Genomic DNA, 7,691 nt, shown 5'->3' with positions numbered 1-7,691 from the left:
TGAAAAACCCTAAACCTAACAAGCAAACTACTCAGACATAATCAATGAAGAACAAAACATCTTTCTGAATAATAAGCAATTGAAATTAAAAGAGTAAAAAGGAGTTCAAGAAATTCTTCTCTACAAAGCAGATCTCTCTCTCCAAAGCTCTCAAAATCTCACAGGGTTGCAGAAAAATAAAACTTGCTAGAATAAAACTTAAGGCTTTGAAAAACCTAAAAACTATATATATATATATATGTCCTAAAACACGTCAGGGACTAGTCTTGCAAATATGGAAAACTTCGGGCAACTTTGTAAAACTTCCAAATTTGGCTCTCTCGTCGGTTTGGACTGGGTGTCAATCGTTGCTAAGGCAGTGTCGATCGACACCATCTCCTCTGATCGATTCCAAGTTGATTTCTTGCGGATTATTGCTCCAAACTGATCCAAATTGCTCCACTTTGCTCCTTTTATGCTAAAAACCTGTAAAGACTCAAAAACATCCTAGAAACAAATGAAAAGACACTAAAAGACTCCTTATATCATGGTTAAAAACCACAAAAACCATGATATATCAGGTACACAAGAGGAATCATTGAATCAATCAAGCAAAGACCATCTACATTTTCTTTTTGCAAACCTAGGCTTTAACAATCTCATAGCTATTTTGCATAACCCTACACACAGATATAAAATATGTCTTTCTTTTCTTTTTTTGACATCCGATATCATATTGCATGTCTAAATGTGTATAACCATTAACCAGTGAAAAAGAGTACTGTCTTCCCAAAGACTAACTAGATTAAGCAAAGAGAAGTGAATTTGATTTTCTATATCACTCTACTTTATTTTTTTCCCTGGACAAGTTTCCATGGAGTCTTTGATTTCAGCGACTAAAAGTAAGGTAGATACTGGTTCACATTTCATAGTACAGGTAACATAATTTACGCACCAACTGCTTGACTTTCACTAATTTACAAGAGTGAAACTAGGGAGCTCAGGAGATTCATTGTTTCTCTTCCTTATCAAGTCAAGAATTGTAATACTTTGCTTACTATTACTCCAAACTAGAGAAAAGATAGAAAACAGTCAAGAAAACACCCCCAAAAAAAAAAAGACTTTCCTAGTCGGCCAAAAGCAATTATCTTCTTTGGTTTCAAGAATATTCTAATTGAAACACAACCACTGTTAGCAAAATAGAACAAAAGCAGTGTAGGAAAAGTCATGAATTATAAAAAATATGTTGGAAGATCATTTGCACCACTTGCAGAGGAAATCTACCTAACTTGCTAGATAAAAATCAAAAAGGCTACCAAAATAGCATACACACTCACCAAAGCAGCTTAGGAAAAAATACCAACAGATGAAGAGAAAATGGAATCTTGAGAATGAGAAACGAATCACAGAATATAAAGTATCATTTGCTACTTTTTCGATACTAAAGCAGAAAGTTAGGTAATTTACACAAAGCTGAAACAGAGTTGGAACACATCAACAATAAACAATCAGTAGTTAAACCGAATTAAACATCACAATACTCTAATTTCAGTAATTCAAGTTCCTATCTATCTATAACACTAAGCTAACATAATTCAGAACGATTCCATAAACTCAAAACCAGACAAATGCAAAGTCAACGGGACATTTGTGAGAGAGTAAGAAAATGAATGAGTCCTGACCTTTGATGTGTTCATGATGAGCAGGAGCATCAGAAGTCTTAGCGTCATCATCTTCATCATCATCCCTACGTGATTTAACAGTGACAATAGCTTCCCTAGTGCCACCAACGTTCCCAGGAGGAGAAGGACCATCACGATCATCAGGGTATCTAACCACAACAACAGGACAAACACAATGATGAACACAGTAATCACTAACAGAGCTTATGAGGGAACCCAGCTTCTTTCAACGGCTTCGCTAGATCCGCTACTTTCGAAATCTAATGTGAAAGCGTCGAAATCTTCCTGACTAGGTTTCGCCTGAGCTTCGGGATCGACGGCGGAAGGAGGAGGAGGAGGAGTTTGGAGAGGGAGAGGTCTAGCCATTGTCACCTCAAGCTCCCTTCCTACCATGCGTCTTCCATTCAGTACTCTAACGCCTTGTCATTGCCTTCACCACCTCTCAGAACAATGAAAGCAAATCCTAAGGGAACACGGGTTTTACACTCTTATGGGAACAAAAAACCCTTGTGACCTCTCCACAAGAACTGAAAACGTTGGTTAATGCATTCTTGATATCATCCCTAGGTTGCAAATGTTGAAATCCCTTCACGAAAATGGTATGATAATTGTTTCCCTCCGCTTCTTTGCATTAGAAACCACAAGTGAATATATCTTCCTCCTTTTTCCTTGGGATTCTTCTTTCTCCTAAAAACAAAACAAATACAAGAGCTATAAACAAACCAACAATACTAAAGATAGTCCTAGCTAGTGAACATGTATGAGAAAGATTTTTCTAACTTTTACTCACACTACGACATTTGGCGCTCTCTTTTAATGACACCTGTCATCTTTTATTTCCATTTTATTCTTAAAAATAAATTTATCTCATTTTCAATTCCAAATAATCATACTTCCAAATTCTCTTCTTAATGTTGGTACAATTGACATATATTTTTAAATCCACTTTTATATCTTAAGTTCTTTTGTCAAACAAAATCAGATTATTTTATAATAAAATCTTATATTATATATATGATACAAAATATAATATTCTATAACATTTACTTCTAAATAACTGATATTTGATACATCTACTTTACATATTTTTCTTACATTTATTTAATTTGTCTTCATCCTTTAAAGTAAAAAAAAAACACACACACTATTTTGTAATAAAAGAAAATATCATAATAAAAACCATATTTTGGATGAGAATTGAAATAGTTTAAATGCATGTTTATGATTAAGCCTTTATGTAAATTTATAAACCTTAATTTTTACACGTTTTAAAATCATATAATATTTACTTTCATTAATTGAGTAGGCAATAAAGTTAGTCAGTTCCACACTACCACTAAAATCCTATTAAATTATGATAAATTACACAACAATAACTTTTCCTTTCATATCAATACACATATCAACATAAAATCGATCTTCTCAAGAGCATTTCAGAATAGTTGTCATGTTTCAATCACATATATATATATATATATATATATATATATATATATTTAAAATAGTATTAATTAAATCATTAACTTTGATTACTTCTTATATGGAAAATATATTAAAATTTAATATTTAATATCATGTAGTGGGTTACAAATTGCTTTTACAATGCATTAAAGAGAGTTATAATTTCAATAATCATGCATTGAAATGTCTTTAGTCTAATGAAAAGATTTCCGTTGCAAATATTTATGTTACAAAAGTTATGACACCAAATTCCATAATTCTCATATTTGTAACTGTTAATAAAATATTTTGAACCTAAGAGTAACATCTATCTAACATTCAAATAGCTTACGTATATATAGCCATAGGTAGACATTTACTTAAATACTTGGACTCAAATTTACTCTCAAATTCTAGACTTATTATAACATATATATCATCAACGCTGCAAGAGGAAAAAGATCGTTATGTTTCTTGATTATGATGGTACCCTTCTTCAATCCTCGATGATCCAAGCAGAGGTTTGATGTCTAGCAAGGGGTCCTTATATTAACCAAAATATATATACTCTTTTCTCTCCATAATCAAGATATATTATGTGTTTTGTGTTTAACAGATGAGAAGAAGAGTGAAAAACATGGCCAAGTCTTTTCCAACTTTTAAAGTTACGTAGACGCATTTTATTTTTTGTAGAAGAGTTACATAGATGCATTGACAAGGTACATTTTGTAAAATAATATTGTTTCCCATTTTTTTAACCAAATTTGTTAACGATCAAATTACAATTTCACATGTTATTTATTATTTTTATTTTTGTAGATTTATAGCTTAGTGAAGCTAGCAGAACTGTATTATATAGAAGCCATCAAATGGAATCAATGGATATTAAAGGCTCAGCTAAAGTCTTCTCAAGATACAAAGGTAGATTCTTAAAAAAAAATGATTAACTAAATTTTAATCTGAATTCCTTTATTTACTTTTTAATCAAAATTTACTCTTGGTTTTTAATATATGTAGACATTAGTTAAACGTCTTTATTTTAGGTTTATGTGTTTGTCTTATCGAAAAAAGATCCAAGCCAGCTCCGGAGGACAAGCAGATTAAATAACCTTAGACCACAAATTTATATTATGTTTTAAGGACATCAAATAATATGTATATTATAATAGTCACAATATATTTTCCTCACTAAAATCTACTCCACCCATTCCTTATTGATCCATTTTCTAGAGAAAAACAAATGTTGCAGAAAAAAACAATTTTTAGGTTTTCTATATATTTTTAATAAGTTACTAATGACAAATAATAAACTTAAAAAAAAAAAAGAACTGAATATTCTTGGTTGAAATTCGTTAATCACAAAAAAATAATGCAAGTAAAGCCAGTTTTAATATGTTTGAAAATCCTAAAATATGGATTACTCAGGAACAGAGGGAGTATTGTCTAATATAATTATTTAATACAGTCCCACATGATTTTAAAAATTTTCAATGATGGGAAGTGTTTTTAGTCAAGTGGTTACAGCACCACCTCTGCGACCAATCCCACCGGAATTCAATTCTACTAAATCGCGTTATCCCGCTTAGTAGGGACTGGCTATGAATCGGACCTTGTCGATTATATTTTGACAAAAAAAAATCAATGATAAATGGAAAGAATGCCTGAATATGATTTGTGGCAACATTTTTATTTTGTTGGATGAAAGGGATTTTGTTTCATATTACAATATTGGCCAGGCTGGATTGTGGAGAATCACTATCCATGAAGATGGAGGCATATCAAAGGCACTTCACAAGTTTGGACCGAGCAAAATGAAAGTACATTATACAGAGGTAAAGTGAGTCGTAAAAAAGCAAGGAATGGAAAAAATATTATATCAATACTCCATAGTATAAAATTTATAAAAGTTAAATGTTTTATTTATGAAATCATTCACAAAATATAAAAAGCTGAGGAAAATTAATTCAAGAGTGATGGAGAAATAATGTTTAGTATTTGGAGTTTAGGGTTTAGAATTTAGTTACTTTGTATATATATAACGATATTATTGAAAATGGATTACAAGAGAAGGTATTTCTTTTAAAATTATCTGTTGTTAAGTACTACTTTTACATGATGAAAGAAAAATTAACATATAAAACAACATTAAATTATCTATCAAAGTAATTATATAGTAAGGTCTTACAATTTTAATTTTAGACTACTTATCAGTTTCCCCCATAAAAAAAACTAAAGTAGAAATAAATTTAATTAATCTTAGTTACTCAATGGAAATACCAAATTAAATTGATTTTGCGGTAACTAAAACAATGGTCATATTTTATATTAACATATTGTTTAAATATTTTCGACAATACTGTATACTTTAACTTTTTTTCCTCTATCTCAAAATGACTCTTTTACGAAGCATCATATATCAAAATATTTTAGTTAAATTGTAATATTATAAAAATTAATTTCAATACATATAGTAACAATTACATGCACATTTCATATATAATTGAATAGAAACTTTATTCTTTATTTTAAATTAATAATGCATATATACCTTCGATGCGTGGTCTACTTTCTAGTATACAATAAAAGTAAAACGTATATATACCTTCGTTGAAATCTGATCTAGTAGATTGGCTTTTGTCAGTAGAATCTCTTGTAAATTTTTCACAGCTTTAGTTCTTTGACTTCCGGTCATTGGATTGAAAGTAAATTGAATAAGAAAACTGGTTGTAAATGTAGAATCCTTGATGATCTTCCCATTGATTACACAGCAATATATATACATAGGGATCGTATCTAGTGATATCGTAACAATACATATATGAGCGTATATTCTCTAACAGAGGAGAGTATTATCCTACTGAACATATCTTAACTAACACTGGTAACAACGAATCAAACTCATAACTTGGGCGAACCAGAGTGAGTCATCTTAAATGGCATTAATGTTAAAAACAATACCAACAAAAATATATAAAGAAAAATTCAGATACTTACCTTTTTCGAGACAATGACTACATCTTCATCACTATCCTGCAAAAATCAAACAAATAAACATGGTTTTTGTCAAAGAATTAATGAAACATCACAACAAAATTGTAAACAGAGTCCATGTGAATTAATAGGATAAGTAGTAAAAATTTAAAGGCAAAAGTAAAAGAAGATGCATGGTTGAGTTAAGCTGAATGACGCCCCTCATATAAATAGAGAAATTAAGTGAATAAACAAGTATAACTAGAGAAATACCTGAGACTTCTCCTTTTGTATCTTCTGCTTTTACAGGGCAGGCATGTCATCGTCACAAAGAACAAGGACAAAAGGAAGAAGAAGATTACAGTGGAAGACTTCGATTTCGATTTCTTGTGCTTCTTCCCCATTGGCGGCAGCAGACTTTCGTGAGAAAGGGGTAACAAACAACCCTAGAGTTTATATTTATAAACCCTTTTTCCTACTCTGGTTTTGGTCTCTGGCTTTTACTGGCTCATGACTTTTGTAGTGGTTTAGGTTGTAAATTCCAAGAAATATAGGTACGTATTGATGTTGGTGCTAAGTGAAAAGTGATAACTAATTAACCCCAATTAGCTTTTCCCCGGGACATATGAATACGTTGGTCAGATTTGTTGTAGAGCAAATAAGTTTCAATCTTTTAGTTTCTCAGTGGATATCAAATTAGATTGAAGATCATAATCCCAAATAGGTTTGAGTGTTGTTGATACTTCTTGATACCAACTCCTTCATTGTTTAAATCATATATTATATATATAAGGTAATTAAAAAAAAAGAATAAGGCAATCAATATAAGATGTGTGGTTCATCGTTAGTGTTAGTGAATCTCACCTGCATATTATCAAAAGACAACCATCCATGAATTGATGACAAGTTACAAACAAGAGCGAATTCAATGTATCTGGGGATAACCTGCCTGCCTGCTGAAAGGACCACTACTCCCATGAGCCAAATATTGAAACTTTTAAAAGTTTCTAATTTCTAATTTTAAACTTTTAAAAATTTCAATATTTATAATATTTAAACTTTAATTTTTAAAAAATATTATAATAGTTTTTTGAAACCGAATAAAACTTTTAAACTTTGGACACCTGATAAATCAAATTTTCCTATTCATTCGTTGTTGGAAGCATATTAATCTTATTTATACTGGTTCTGAACCATTGTCTAAAAAATTTCTAGCCGATATGATGTGGGACATTGTACATATTTCTTTTATTTCCATAAATTTAAAATTCTAGAAATTTAAAAAATGTTAATGAATGAAATGTCAAATCCTGATAGGTTGTTTAAAATAATTCTTAACATAGAAAATTCTGAAAATTTAGAAAATATTAATGAGTGACATGCCAAATTCCGATAAGTTGTTTAAAATCCTATGACGTTGTACATATTTCTTTTATTTCCATAAATTTAAAATTCTGGAAATTTTAAAAATGTTAATGAATGACATGTCAAATCCTGATAGGTTGTTTAAAATAATTCTTAACATAGAAAATTCTGAAAATTTAGAAAATGTTATTTGACATGTCAAATTCCGATAAGTTGTTTAAAATCTTATGTGGACGCTTTAAGGAGCTTATAGCT

At 30.4% G+C, this 7,691-nt stretch overlaps 1 long non-coding RNA gene across 1 annotated transcript; it reads left to right on the top strand.

The window, feature by feature from the left end:
- LOC104730655 lies at positions 1,543–4,918 on the top strand. The gene is made up of 4 exons (XR_002034543.1): positions 1,543–2,260; positions 3,718–3,820; positions 3,921–4,022; positions 4,838–4,918. It is a non-coding gene; the product is annotated as an uncharacterized LOC104730655 (long non-coding RNA).

Source organism: Camelina sativa, chromosome 12 (genome assembly GCF_000633955.1).
Source record: "Camelina sativa cultivar DH55 chromosome 12, Cs, whole genome shotgun sequence".
Classification (NCBI taxonomy): domain Eukaryota; kingdom Viridiplantae; phylum Streptophyta; class Magnoliopsida; order Brassicales; family Brassicaceae; genus Camelina; species Camelina sativa.
Note: the sequence above shows the minus strand (reverse complement) of the source record. Positions and strands in the feature narration are given on the sequence as shown.